This window comes from Mus pahari, chromosome 6 (genome assembly GCF_900095145.1).
Source record: "Mus pahari chromosome 6, PAHARI_EIJ_v1.1, whole genome shotgun sequence".
In the NCBI taxonomy this organism is placed as follows: domain Eukaryota; kingdom Metazoa; phylum Chordata; class Mammalia; order Rodentia; family Muridae; genus Mus; species Mus pahari.
Window position 1 is genome coordinate 29732011 of NC_034595.1, and position 15837 is coordinate 29747847.

The window sequence follows — 15837 nt, forward strand, 5'->3', positions numbered from 1 at the left end:
TCTCTCTCTCTCTCTCTCTCTCTCTCTTTCTTTCTTTCTTTCTTTCTTTCTTTCTTTCTACTTTCTCTCTCTCTAAATTCTCTTAAAAGCTAGTCTAGGCTCATTACTCAGCTCAGCATCTAAGTGCTTAGAAACCAATGATCAAATTGCTCTTCAGCCTGATTGAATTCTGGGCCCTGAAATAAATGTGATGCCATATTTCATTATCAGAGAAATTTGAAGCTATCCTTATTATTTGGGGCACTCAAACGTTCTAAAAACTTTTCATTCTAGAAATGGTTCAAAAGCAAAGATTTGTTCCTTATCAAGTTGGGGCCCATACAATCTTATGGTGGGTGACAAGGTTCATCCAGGCATGTTCCCACAAGAGACAACAATGAAAACAGAACTGCTAACCCTTTGGAACTCTCTTGGGCAGGGCAGTAAGCTGACCTTGGTGGCAAAGGTGCAGGTGAGCCTTCCCTGCCCTTTGCTAGCTGCAGCATTGAGTATGTTAGCTGGGGCAGTGCTGGAGAACTTGCCCTGGTGGTATAGGTATGAAATAGTTGGGAAACCAACCAGCTCAGGCACCACCCAGGCCCAGATCCAGGGATTTGAGTTGACCTACCACAACGTCTACCTCATCCATGAACTACTGGATCCTGTGAAGGGGCAGTCCTGGAGATCCAAAGCAGCAAGATCTCCATTACCCAGAACACCAACAGGATATCTGAGAGGGGTCCATATCTGAGAGGGGCCGCATCCTGGATTCAAATTGTAGCAGAAGCCAGAGGTCTCAAACCAGACAAATGAATCATTTCAATGAACTTTTGCAAGCAAAGATATGAGGAGGTTTGAGACACATCCATATTGTGATGATGTGATGTGAAATTCACAAAGAATCAATAAAAAGTTTTAAAAAGTAACTACATATTAGCAATATCTTTATAATGAAAAAAACATAATGGCAAGCATAAAAAGAAATAAAAACAATTATTTTGTAAACATCTGTCTTTATGTATGTGTATATATGTATTTTGGTTAGCTTTTTTTTTGCTACAATCCAGTCATTTGGGAAGACAGTCTCTAAATAAATAAATAAATAAATAAATAAATAAATAAAATTTCAACTATATTGTTTTATTTCGTAGGCAAGCTTATGGGTTATTTCTTTATTAATGACTGATATGGGAGGGCCTGGCCCACTGTGAGTGGTACCACCCCTCAGAAGGTAGTCCTGAGTTGTATAAGAAAGCAAGATGGCCAAGTCAGGAGGAGGGCAAGCTGGTAATTTTTTTTTTCCTCTTGGCTTCTGCTTTAGTTCCTGCTTCTAGGTTCCTCCTACCTTGAGTTTCTGCCCTGACTTCCCTCAGGAAGGGAGTGTGACTTGAGCAGTGTAAAGTGAATAAACCCATTTCCTTTTAAGCTGCCTTTGGCCATTTTCAGGGGGCTTGTGCAGAGAGAGAGAGAGAGAGAGAGAGAGAGAGAGAGAGAGAGAATGAATTAGCACAGGGTGTGATTAGACTAAGTTTTAATGGAGCTAAAGTTATAGAAAGTTTGGAGCTACCTGACTTGGGCAGCTGGAGGCCAGACATCGGTCCTCTACGTGAGCAGAAAGACTGACCTGAGGAGCGATCTCTCTAGCAACACTTTTAAATGGTTCTCAAAAGTCGACTGTAACTGTGATCAGCCCTCAGCATTTCCTTAGCAAGACAAGATACAACCCATTTTGAAAGAGAGGTAACATATATGTACTTGTTTTTGTAGTTAAAAAAGATAATGAACTATTCTAATCGAATCATCAAGAAACAATCAAGTCAAATCTAAATATTTTCCCATTTTTATGTAATTAAGAGAAAATAATGTCAGAGTCTTATAGTTTAAAAGTATGGTCTTTTTTTTCATGTTTATGACACAGGGGTTTAAAATAGCTACATAAAAAATAAAAAGGTATGAGTTTGTATCATAAGGAGAACGTTTATGAATTAACATATGTCAAACTCAGAGTAAGCTATTCCTATCACACTGTGGTGAGGTATGCATGTATATTCATGATAAATAATTTTATGCTGCTCCTACTGTTAATAAGGCTGTAGTTCTATGTGGTTGAAGTAAACTTCAGAACAGAAGATATTGTCACATAGTATAAAAGACTTTTGTGAGAGCCAGGTATCATAATTCTTAGAGATTATTTCTATGACAGTGGGTCCCATTAGTCCCCATAAGCCTTGTTTTTATGTTCTCCTCTCAGATGTATGGTCAAAACGTTCTGTCTCATCTCTTCTTGATGTGGAAGAAATGGTAGGATCTTTGATAATGATATTGATAATGTCTAAATATATCAGAAATGATCTAGAAATGATTGCACCAAATTATTTCTTGCATATCATTTCTTAGTGTATCCCTTAAAAAAAAATAGCCATGCAATGTTCAATTCTAGATGACTTTGACTGACCTAGTAGAAGCAGAAGAAATCCATACATTTTATTGGAAAAACATGGTTGAATTATTCAGAGCAGTGAACAACAAAATATTTTTGCTTTTTCTTCTTTTACCAAGACATCTGAAAGTATCGTTGTGCCCAGTAGCATTTGTGAACCCCAAAAGACCACCAAGGAGCCGTTTCCAATGTAATAGCATTAGTGTCTTTTTTATTGTAAACTTGGTTTGACTTCTCTTCTAACTCAGCACAGCAGGATGAGAAGGGAAGGCAGAGCAGCCTGGAACCCTCAGCAGGACAAGTTTTTGTAGGAAAATAGGAGCAAGCAAAAGGGTAAAGTCAGGGGTGTCCAGTCTCCCAAGCATCTAATATAGTGACTATAAGTCAACAGGTAGGTGCTCTGAAGCAAGACTATATTCAGTCACAAATGGTCTGAAAGTACATCAGAAACAATCAGACTAATCTTTAATTAACTATTGCTAGGAAGTTGCTAGGGAGTAACTTTGGCCAAGGACAAACTGGGGTCCTTTCTGGTATGTGGGTGCAGCTAGGGTTTTGCTGTAGGTCAAGTTCTCAGTCATTTTTTTTTAAATGGAGGCCAGTCCCAAGATGGAGTAGCCTCTCAGTATTTTTCATCTTAGACTTCAGCAAGCACTGTCCCATCAAGGTGCATAAGCTATCTGAACTGAAACGTAGGTTGTCAATAAAAATTAAGAGGTAAGACATAGGGATACTTGGGGATAAAGAAAGGTAGATCACCCTAAGAATTTACCCTTGTTATATGTGAAAGTTGGTCTAATTCTACTTCTGACCCTGAATACTTAGGGAAATTTATGGTAGCTCAAGTTCTTTATATGACATAGTTAAGCATTTGCAAATCATACTTACACATCATTCAAAGACTTTTCACTATCTTTGCTTTTCATGCTTAAATAACAGGGAAAAAAAATAAAAAAAAAATAAGGATTCAAATTTTTAGGGTAGATCTAATTTTATGTATATTGATTTGTAATTTGTGGTATGGATGAATATAGAACTTGAAGATGTGAATAAGTGACTATAATTTTATTGTTAGACATTAACTTAAGGGACATATTAAGGTATTACAAATATATATTTGTCTTCAGATCTGATATGTAACCATCACCAAAAAAGAATAGTACACATGTCAAAAAGCAGAGAAATGGAGAGGTTGAGCCAGTTTAGTGAATTTTAGGACATTATTTTTTTAAAGTAGTACACAACCTGTGGGAAATTAGGGCTGGACAAATGTCTCAGCACTTAACATCTCTCGCATCTCTTTCAGAGGACCTGGCTGTAGTACCTAGCACCAACATGATGGCTCACAGTTATCTGATACTGCAGTTCATGACCTCTTCTTGTGACCTCTCCAAACACCACACACAGTTGTGCACAGATATATGTGCATGCAATGCACCCATATATATAAAAAATAAATTTTAAAAAGTTATAAAATATTGACAGGAAAAATTATGTATATTATTATCTGACTCAAAACAGAGTAATAAGCACTGTCATTTTACAACTCCAATTTTTGTACAAGGACCAAAGAAAAGAAATGCACACCCATTTCTCTGTGCACTTGCACAAACATACATAATATAGAACCTGGCATTTAACTTACCATACAAATCAGAGTGCTCTCTGAGCTGTAGGATATTTATTTAGAGTTTTCAATTTTCTTTGTATATGTTCTTATATGTTCTCAATTATTTACAACAAATATAAGAATGAACACTAAAAGAATTCATAGTGATTTTTAAAAGAATAGTTAGCTAAAAAGATCTGGAAAACTAGATTATTTGAATCATAAAAGAATAAAATTTTTCTCCCTCAAAGAAATAGTGATTAGGAGGTAAAAGTGAGATGATGAATAACACAAAAGAGAATTCATGTCTTATATTTCACAGGAATTTATTTCAGTGTTATAATTCCATAGCTGGGTGTTTAACAGAAACAAATCTATCAATTGATATGACAAATGGGTCACTTGTGTTACTACAATGAACAAGGAGTGGTCATAATATAAATAACCTTAATGTATATACCTGTAAATGGTCCAGATGTGGATAAATGCTATAAAAGGATTTTAGATATAGATTCATTGCTCAAGTTGCTATGGTAACTATAATCCCAATCGTGCCTTCATAAACCAAAGTCTATTTGATTTTTGTAATTCTCGTCTAGGGGATTTCTGTATTCTAAGAATATTTAAAGCTCATTTGAGAAAAAAAAAAATAAGCTCTTAAAATCTAGATCCTTTATTGTTTTTTTTTTTTCTATAGCCAAAGCTTCTTCCCTAGCATAATGCAATCCTTAATATATACTTGATTATTCACTCATAAACTGTAATTTAGGTGGTGATTTAACCATTTATAAACAGTATCTGATCTGGTCCGTTTACTTGCTCTCTTGTCTTTGCTCTTCTTTCAGACGAATGTGTGTGTACACTTAGAAAAGCCCAGGACTGAGAAGCCAGCTGTGTCTGTGATGCCAGCTTTCCTGTCTGCTTACAGCACTCTCTGTGCTTTTCCCTGCTAGTGGTGATATCCTGGCATCAAACCCTGATGGCTCAAAGGCAGGCATCCAAAAAAAAAAAAAAAAAAAAAAAACAAAACAAAACCTCAAAACAAACGCCAGGAAAGAACATAATTCTTCCTGATACTCCATTTCTTTCACTTTCTACTCAAAGCAAATGCCATTTGGGGAATAAAAATAAAAATACAGCTTTTTAAAAGTAATAAAATTAAATGAAGTTAAACTTATGTCTATTTTAGATAAACCTGTTACAATTTAAAGTGACTTGCCCTTATAGCCACCCAACTGCACTTGCTGGACTTGGGTATCTTCAACAGTGACACGTCACTTTTCTAGATTTTCAAAATTTGTCATTGCTTACTAGATGAATCTCTAACCTTAGGAACTATGATTTCACTTTCCCGCTTTTTTGACAGTATTTTCTAACTTTTTCTGAATCCTCAAAATAATTTCATGTCTTCATTTTCAACTCAATGTTTTGTGGATATTTTCCCCTAGAAGAGCTTTGTCTCCTTCCTTCCTTTGTGCTGTCCTTTGTTTCCTGTTTCCAGGACTCCACAGGACCTATGCATTTCTGGGAACCTTCCCTGTGGACTTCAGAGACAAAGCTTTGAGACCAACCCTAGGGAACCTCTTGCCATTGGCCACCTGCACATTTTCCTTTTGATTTGTTGTTGTATTAAATATGGTTGGACTTAAATCAGTAACTGAAGCTTCCTTTCAAAATGAACTGACTCCCAGATAAGCTGTCTGTATTCTCTCTGCTCTGTGTCAGGGAGAAGTATATTTCCTAGTATTTAAGACCAACCAGCTTCTTGAAAGCAAGATCCATGAGAAACCAGAAAACTCCCCACCTCTGCTGCTACTGATTATGAGCTTTGTACTGTTGAGGCTACATTTTCTGTGTCATTGTTTCTCATGTAACCATGTCTGCCCTGATGGCCCTGCCTCCTTGCTGATAAAGGCTTTTTAAAAACAAAAGTATTACTTTTGTAAAGCATCAGGGGTATTATGCTGAACAATAGTTCTTTAAAAATAATCAACTGAAACAAAACATTCAATTAAAATAAGGCCTTTATATAAAAGAAGCTATGAACACAGGCTACAGGAAATGCTTGGCAAGGAGAACGTGTGTGTTTCAGATGCTTTCTGTTGGTTGCTCACCAGAATTTACTTGGCTACATCCTGAAAAACTATTAATCACACAGGACACATGGGGTCATTTTCAAATATCACTGTCCTCCACAGTACAAGTGGCAGAGCTAATTGCAGCACAGGTTCTGCCCAATCAGTAAACTGGAAAGCAAAGCAATCGGTAAAGAATCTGGAACAGAGATACAGTGTGTCTGAAGCCTGGAAGCACAGCGATGTCATATCATTCCACTAAAGCCACATTTCCCCTGCAAATACAGGACCAATTGCTATCTTTTTAATGAATAGTTAACACAATGGCAAGTTATTTTCTATCCAAAAAAAGGAAGTCAAGTGCACATCACTAATTTATATTCAAAAGAAAGGAAAATTTTATGAAATGTCATGTGTCAAAAGTCAAATAAGTAAGTAAAAACTGAATAAATACTGTATCGTTAACAATATATCCCTTGCACTGCTTTATTTAACTCACTATGATTTGAATTCTTTCAAGGAAAACCATGGATTATACTCAGATGATAAAAAACTTACACGTATTTATCTATGTAATACCTGGAGAGTGGGTTAAGATAATAATATTTAAGAGAAAACATTATTTCTATTATTTCAGACATCTCAAGAATGTAGCTAAAATCATAGTAACATTCGAAAGGTCCGGGTTAACCTTTTCTAACAACTGTCAGTTTTCTACCAGGAATCAGCAAATTTTTCCTGGAGGACATCACAGGCCCTGTCTATTTCTCCCACGAATGTTTCAAGAATATGGTGTACAGTCTGAAGTAGAAGGGTGACCTATTAGAAACCCTGGTTAGGACGGCAGCTTTGGACTCATTTGGAAGCAACTCTTGGTATAGTCTGTATGGAGCTGGAGCTGCCTCCTCATTCTCCTTGCATTTCACTGTAAGTTTAACAGGAGAAGCTGCTAAGAACTTATTGAACTCATGATCACTCTTATTCAAATAGACCCAACAGTGTCTAGGCAAGACATAATTACATGATTAGCTATTGAAAACACAAAAGCCATCACTTCAATTAGTATGCAAGCATTCTTCTGACAGAATAAATGCAGAAATCAAGGATGATTGAGCAGGTGATTATTTCTATTTTTCTAGGCACATGGATGAGGGGGTGAAAGGTTATTTTTAAAAGGCTTTTTAGCAAGAAAATATAAAAAAATTTAAAGAGATAAACTACCGCCCTGAAAAGACACAGGGGTTATCCTCATATAAAGTTACAGTCTTTTAATCAAGACATATACTTTAAAGCAAAATGCCACTATTTCTATATTCATAGAGAATAACTAAAGCTTTTCAATGATAAAAATGCAATTTTACCTCCAATCAAAATAGTAATGCCTACCTTTGCTTATCTCATGAGCATCCTTTGGCAAATGTACACAGTGACAGTAAAAAAATCACAGCATCTTGTCTTTTCTAACATTTTAAATTCTACAGGGTATATCGTCCTCCATTGTTTCAATACTCCTAAGATTCAAGGATATAGAAATTTTGAATGGGCTTGCCAGCAGCACCCAAATACACATTCCAAACAAAACCCTTTTGGGCTGCTGTACTATTTTTCTTTCCAGAGAAAAGATCTCTTGCCTTCCAGATGGAGATATAAAAGTTAGTAATAACTGATGATGAACATGATGATGATGATGGTAGTGGTGGTGGTGGTGGTGGTGGTGGTGGTGGTGATAAGCTACAATAGTTTTGGAGGCATTCTTTCAATAGTTATCATAATTCAGGAAATGAATCTTTTTCTTTTGGCAATCAATCATTTTGAGTCATAAGTTTGTTACTAGACAAAATACAAACTACTGATTTTTAATTGGTAATGTTGTAAATCTTAAGGGGACTGACCTTTAACTGATTAAACTGGCAAAATAATACATATTTGATTTTTAGCCTATGAGACATTATCAGCGGTTGACTAAGATGTATAACTTTCATAAAATTTAAAGAACTGTATTTTTATAGTTTTACAAAAAACTGGAAAACGAAGTGAAACCAATCAAAAGTAAAACATGTAGGTGCGAGGGTGCAAATCACATCTTATGATTTGGATATATTCCTTCACTTTTTGCTTTTTTATGTGTCCCCCAAATTTATTATTTTCATCAGACTATTTTGCATATGCTTAACCTACTTAAAAGGAAGTTAAATGTGGGGAAACAGAAGAGAGGGCCCACTGAGTCAGGAGAATGGTGGCTGGGGGGTGGGGAGTGAGAGGTGAGGGGCATCTCTAGGATGTGCCAGAGATCTGGAATGGGGGAGTTTTCTAGGAGTCTATTAGGGTGACTTTATCTGAGACTCCTAGCAGTAGGGATGTAGGCCCTGAAGTGACCACTTCCTCTAGCCAGGCAGGACCTCTAGTGGAATGACAAAGACATAAACCCACTCACAAAATGTTTAACCCAAAATCTGTCCTGTCTTCAAGAAATGCATGGAGCTGTAACGGGGGAAATGCCCAACCAATAACTGGGCCAATTTGAGAAGCATCCTATGGATGAGCATCAATCCCTGAAACTATTAGATATTTTGTTAGGCTTACAGAGAGAAGCCTAGCAACTCTTCTCTGAAAGGCTTCACTCAGAAGCTGATAAAGAGGTCCACAAACACTGGATAGAACTCAAGGAGTCTTATGGAAAAATGATTAAAGGACCTGGAGAGGATAGGAACCCCACTAGAAGACCAACATAGTCAACCAATGTGGTCAGTGTGGTACCTTGAAGCCTCTCAGAGCCTAAACCAGCAGCCGAAGAGTATACAAGGGCTGGACCTAGACCCCTGCCACATATATAGCAGATGTGTAATTTGGTCTTCATACCAGTCCTGAAAAAGTAGAGTAAGTTTGAATTCTATTGTCATCTTTTTGCATCTTGTTACCCTCACTGAAATGCCTTGTATGTCCTCAGTGGGAGAAGTTGCATCTGATATGCCAGTGTGTGAGGGGAGACAGAGGGGTTTCTTCACTCTCTCAGAGAAGAAGGGAAGGGGGAGAGAGGGAAGGAACTGTTTGAGGCAGGAACTGGGCCAGGAGAAGGGAGCAGTGACTGAGAGGTAAGGTGAATAGATAAACAAACAAGTTAATGGGGAAAAAGTTGATTCCATTCAAAATGTTCAATAGAATAGCAGTTATTCTTATATCATTTTAATTTTTGTATAGATATTTTGTTTTTCCTTAAACTTATATTTTACCTATAAGCTGAAACCAATAATCTGATTAAACACATATAACAAAAATCTGAAGCCAAATAAGCCAAAAAAAAAAGGTAATCATTGTGTTATTTCCAGAATATTTGATTTCCCAGAATAACATTGCTTTATTTTCTTTACACAATACTATATTTAAATTTAAGACATATGGGACTTAAGGTAATAAATGAGCTTAACTTATAAATAATAAACTAAACTTACAAAATTACATTCACATATGAAGTAAAGGAAATTATCATAGGGTCTCTGTGGCCCTTAGAACAAAATGTAGCTGTGGTTATCCATTTCAGGAATTGAACATCACCTGATATTTTCACTAGTTTTTGTCACCCAAAATAAAATGTTAAAAACAGAGTTGGATAAGTGTCAACAGCAGAAGAGAATAGAAAGATTTTGTTGATAAACCTGGAGATATGTGAATAAGCTTGTGATAACTGATAGACATAATGAGGCCATATGCATAAAAGTGCTTAATAGAGCTGTGTTGTCGAGAGATGGTCTCTCCACCAAGTCTAAATCTGTGATGAAAAAAAAAAAAATCCCAAGATATTGACCCCAAATGTCTGTTGGCTCCTTTCAGTAAATAACTGAAGCTGAGATTCAGTTTTATTTGTTTTTTTTTTTTTTTTATTCAAAGGGAAGCTCTCTTCCTTGGAATAAAAGGCTACTCCAGGTGAAGGTACCATTTCTTATGGCTGATTTTTTACTTGGATAGTTTATGGTTGAGAGATGGCAGAATTGAGATCTTTGATGGCATATGGAAATCCCCGAAGAACAGGGGCTTCAGAGAGTCAAAGGAAAGGGGTGAGCTGGGAGCTGTCAGAAAAAGTGGGGTGTCTCAACTGCAGAATTGAAGATGGAGACACATTCTATCTTTTGGTTAAACTGTCACCAGGGAACGCTTCCTATGATCTGGAGACAAGGGGTAGTACATGGGAGATCGAGAGTGATACGTTTCTATCAATTTCCTTGTATTCTAGTTTCAGAATTATTGTATTTATATTTACATTCAACACTCACACTCACCTAGCACAAATTCTACATTGTAACCGCAGCCTCCTTAGGACTTTCTGGAACATCTCTCTGGCACTTTCCTTCTTGAATCTCATACTCCCATGCAAGTCCATGGGCCTGGGATTGCAAGCCACTTGCATTGTCACACAATGTTGACCTTCCCTCATATGTGGAAGAGCTGTGTTCTCCCCTTTCCCAGCTCCACAGCAAACTAAACAACAAACATAGTCATAGTCAACAAACATAGTACTGTTTTGTAATTTGTCCTTTTATGGCTTGATTAGGAAACATTCTTATCTGCCAGTCATACATTAGTACAAGTGGCCATAAACCATTTTATCATTTTGGAGACTTCATTTCAACACTGAATTCAGGCACTAGGCGAACAGCGAAGGCAGCATTTAGCTTCTCCTTTCAGTTGATCTGCAAAATAACCAATCATTTCCTCCCTTGTTCTCACTGAACCAGTATGGTGCATTGTTACATGATGAAGCAGTTGGGACAGAAGTCTTTGCTGAATTCTATATCCTAACTGTCTTCATAGCTTTCAAAATGAGGACTTTCACATTAAACATCCCAATTAGAACTTCCCTCCAATCTGTAAAAGTCTAACATTTTATTGGTTAAGATCTGTGTTATTAAGCATCTATAGGGTTTTTTAAACACCTACTATATTCTCTATAACTTGATTTTATTGAATGCTTGAGGACAGAATGCCACATACAAATAAAGAGGCAAATTAATTTCTATGTCTAAGTGCCTTTGATTACATAGGACTACATTTAATTACTTTATAGGGAGAGAAAACAAAACAAAAATGATCAAAGTTTCTATTTATTCCTATTTAGAATAGAGAATTATGAATATGGAAAACAAAATATTGGGGTGGTTGAAAAGGGGGTTAAATGACATAGCTCTACTATTGTATTTAGAAGATAGAGAACAGCAGGAGGAGGTAAATATTGTAAGGGTGAATCATCTTTAAGTAGCATTGGCTTCTCCATCTCCAACCTGTGTAGCAGGAACTCTGTGTGTACAAGTCTTGTACAGCTCCCAAGGCCAGTTGATGTGTAGATCACAGAATATCAATAAATCAATAGTATCTCTGCTGGGCTAATGTTTGGCACACATGTTCATCCAGAGCATCAAGGAAGCAGGAGGAAATGCTTAAAGTTCTAAGGTGGAAAGACAATGATTGCACTCTTTTCTCAGTCTCCTAGACAAACTGCAATTGGCCATCTCATTCACAGCAGAGAAAACAAAAGAGAAGCTAAAGCCAGGGTCAGCTAAGGAAACTTACATTCCCCCCACACACTCACAGAGCTCAAATTCTACATTGTAACCACAGCAGTGACTTCACTCAGATGCCATCACCTTTGAGAAACTGACCAATTACTTCCAGAAGACCGTTAGTTGCAAGAGACACTCTGTCTCATATTTGGTGAGACATGGAGAATACCTCACAGAAACCAGTCTATGAACCTTATCAAAGGATGACTGCATGACCTGTGAAAATGAGATTATTCCAGTTCATTTCATCTATACTAAAAAATAAACATAACTATAGAGCCATACTAATCACAGGAAAAAAGGAACTATCTCATCAATTAAAGTGATAGACAAGACCAATTTTTTATTAGTCTTAGTAATATAAAAATAAACCTCTTCTAACTCAAGATGAATTTCAATAAACTTAAACCACTCTCAATGGACAGCCAGGAACCATAAAAAAATTAATAGATATAAAATTTTAGATTAATAAATAGATCTAATAACAATACACATTAAAATTAATGTATGCAACTTACACCACCTTAAATGCCAGTTCTTTTCTTTTTCTTTTTTTGGTTTTTCGAGACAGGGTTTCTCTGTATAGCACTGGCTGTCCTGGAACTCACTCTGTAGACCAGACTGGCCTTGAACTCAGAAATCCACCTGCCTCTGCCTCCCAAGTGCTAGGATTAAAGGCGTGTGCCACCATGCCCGGCTAAATGCCAGTTCTTTTTTTTTTTTTTTTTTTTTTTTTTTTAATGTATACAACGACGTTTATTAGTGGCAGTTTACCAGAGTTTCCAGTTTCATTTTAAATAAAGGTTCTTGAATTTCAAATTCATACATCTCCAGCCCCATGGGAGACTCAGCAAGCTACTTTTGTTTGTTATAAAGAATGATGTAACCACAAATTTGTCAGAGCTGGTTAGGGCTTTAGTATAGAGGGGTTAAATGCCAGTTCTAGGAACACATGAGAACTACTAGGTGAGGGAGAAAGACTGCTAATTTCACTCAACTCACTAATCAGCTGAGAAACAAGAAATGATGATGATGATGATGATGATGATGATGATGATGATGATGACAACGACGACGACGGCAAGGATGATGATGGTGAAAATTGGGTCATGATTCAGTGTGCTCAGGAGGAGATAGAGGACTATACAACTACTGCCTAGCTATAAAAGCTTCATAAAAGGACAGTTCTTATGAATACACAGGAATGTAAGACAGACATTTTAGGTAGAGTACACAGCCTAGCAAAGCCACTAAGATTGGAGAAGTTGACTGAGTCTAAATGACCTGCTTATCTTTTTACCTCTAGCTTTTAAGATATGCATACTTATTAAAGGGCACGATAACATTTCTTCCTATAAAAACAGTAACACTGAAAACAAGTTGAGAGCATCATAGTAACTTGCAGCTTTCAATTTTTACTGAGATATTAGATGGCATTCCACAGTTCATCAAAGATCACAGTGAAATTGTGAAGGAAGAGACACTTGAGATTATCACTATGTACTTTTACCTGGAAGTAATAAGATCCACGTCTAAAAATTATTTGTGCATATTATTTTGTACTGCCAAATTTCAAAATCACATGTTCCTAATTTTGACAGTGACAGAAAGCACCTTGAGTCAACAGCTATGCTTATATTGTGAATAGGAAGAAAGACCAGCTGCTAAGGGAAACATCCCATCAAATCTCCGAACCATTATAAAATTCTTAACCTGTGTTTATATATGCAGAACATGCTTCAAAATCTTTAGTAATTCTATTTGTTTAATATTTCACCAATCACTACTTCTTATATTCAATACATGAAAACTATATCTGTATATATTTGCTTTTTATTTTATAAAGCATGACAAGTTTATAGTAATTAGGTACATAGTATAGACGGGAAGCCCAACAATGATTCTACTCTAAAAATATCAACATTTCCTTTAAAGGGCTTAAAATCTTTACCTTATTCCAGAAGTTGGATTGTAAGTTGTTGCCTAACTATTCATTTATAGTTCTAAGTTATAAAGTATATTACAGAGGCAAATCACATTTTAAAATGTTTTCAAATTTTAAAACGTCATTCTAAAAATATTTTCTCTTTTCCCTTTCACTGTTTCATATATACTTAAACGAAGTGTTTTGATCATGTGCATTCACCATCGCCCACCTCTGACTAGTGCTCCTGCCCCTTCCCACGTCACATACTTGTTTCTTAAAGACTCCTGAGTCCAATCACTGTTGCTCATATGCACATGGATGTGGAACAATCCCCCAGGGTGTATGCAACCTACCAACTGCCATGTCCCCAAAGGAGAGTGACTCCTCCTGCCTCTGTAGCCATCACCTACCAAGATAGCTCTGTTTTTAGGATGTGGTTAAATTTTATGTATACAACTGAAATTACAGGAGTATTTTTAAGGTCTCTTAGTTGAATTCATGGATATAGTAAGATATGAATAGACGCTTCACAATTTCAGTTAAATAACACAATATAAAATATGTTCATAGAGCCAGGTGTGGTGGTGCACGCCTTTAATTCCAGCACTCGGGAGGCAGAGGCAGGCGGATTTCTGAGTTCGAGGCCTGGTCTACAGAGTGAGTTCCAGGACAGCCAGTGCTATACAGAGAAACCCTGTCTCGAAAAACAAAACAAAACAAAACAAAAACCCAAAATGTGTTCATAGATAACTTTGATACTGCAGATGCTAACATTCTGGCCAAATAGCTAGTGGGAAAAATATTGCAGAGTTGATTCTGTTAATTCCAATATAGTGGAATAGTGAAAGTTTAAAAAGGAGATCAGCATTAAATGCTTTTGTTAGGAAATATGTGTTTGTTTATTTTAAATATGGCCATTTGTACAAAACAAAACAAAACAAAAACAAAACAACATTTTAACAGGCTGCAAGCTATTTTAACAGTATGCTATTTTGACAACACAGACCACTCAGCAGGAAGCCAAACATAGACAATTACTTGCTTTAATGTGATCAGGTAAGAGCAGCACAGCAGTAAGATAACTGCCACTGACCCCTCCCCTTCCACCATTTTATGACTCCTGAAATAATCTTCATGAAGCATATATCCTCTCTTCAGTTTGCTATAGTTTCTCAGAGTTTTCTTTGTATATGTGCTAGATACTTTTAAAGACATTTTAAAAGATGGACATAACAGAAATTAGCAAGGTTAGTCTAATGAAATGTAAATTCACTTGGTAGTGTGAAGGCTAGATCGATGCTCCAGTGTAGGAGAATTAAGGGTGGGGGAGCGGGAGTGGGTGCAGGAACACCCTCATAACAGCAGGGGCAGGGATAGGGGGTTTCTGGGAGAGGGGAGAAGCTGGTAAGGGAATAACACTTGAAATGCAAATAAATTTAAAAAAAAAAAAAAGAAATGTAAATTCAACATAGTCACCACGGGTTGCGAATTAGGGCATCCCTGTCTCATCACCAATTTCAAGGGAAATCCATAATCATCCTAATCAAATCTAAATATTAGGTTAAGTGACATGTACTCATACATACCTGGCATACTGGAATCATATTTTTTATCAGATATTTTCTTTATTTACATTTCAAATGTTAATCCTTTTCCTGGTTTCCTCTCCGAAAACCCCCTACCCCCCACCTCCCCCTTCTCACCAACCCACCCACTTCTGCTTCCTGGCAGTGTCATTCCCCTACCCTGAGTCATAGAGCCTTTACAGGACCAAGGATCTCTCCTCCCATTGATGACCAATTAGGCCATCTTCTGCTACATATGCAGCTGGAGCCATGAGTCCCACCATGTGTACTCTTTGGTTGGTGGTTTAGTCCCTGGGAGCTCTGGGGGGTACTGGTAGGTTAATAATTTTGCTTCACCCCTTCAGCTCCTTGGGTCCTTTTTCTAGCTCCTTCATTGGGGAGCCTGTGCTTCGTCCAATGGATGAGTGTGAGCATCTACTTCTGTACTTGTCAGGCACTGGCAGAGCATCTCAGGTGACAGCTATATCAGCCTCATATCAGTAAACACTTGTTGGCATCCACAATAGTGTCTGGGTTTGGTGATTCTATATCGGATGAATCCCCAGGTTGGGCAGTCTCTGACTGGTTATTCACTCATTCTCTGAATGATCTTTCCTTCAGTCTCTGCTCCACACAGTGCCTCTGTAACTCCTTCCGTGGGTATTTTGTTCCCCCTTCTAAGAAGGATGG

At 37.1% G+C, this 15837-nt stretch overlaps 1 protein-coding gene across 47 annotated transcripts in view; it reads right to left on the reverse strand.

Moving 5' to 3' along the window:
• Positions 1-15837, reverse strand: part of Ptprd (protein tyrosine phosphatase receptor type D) — a 2152432-nt gene that overhangs the window by 1117799 nt on the left and 1018796 nt on the right. The window lies entirely within an intron of this gene.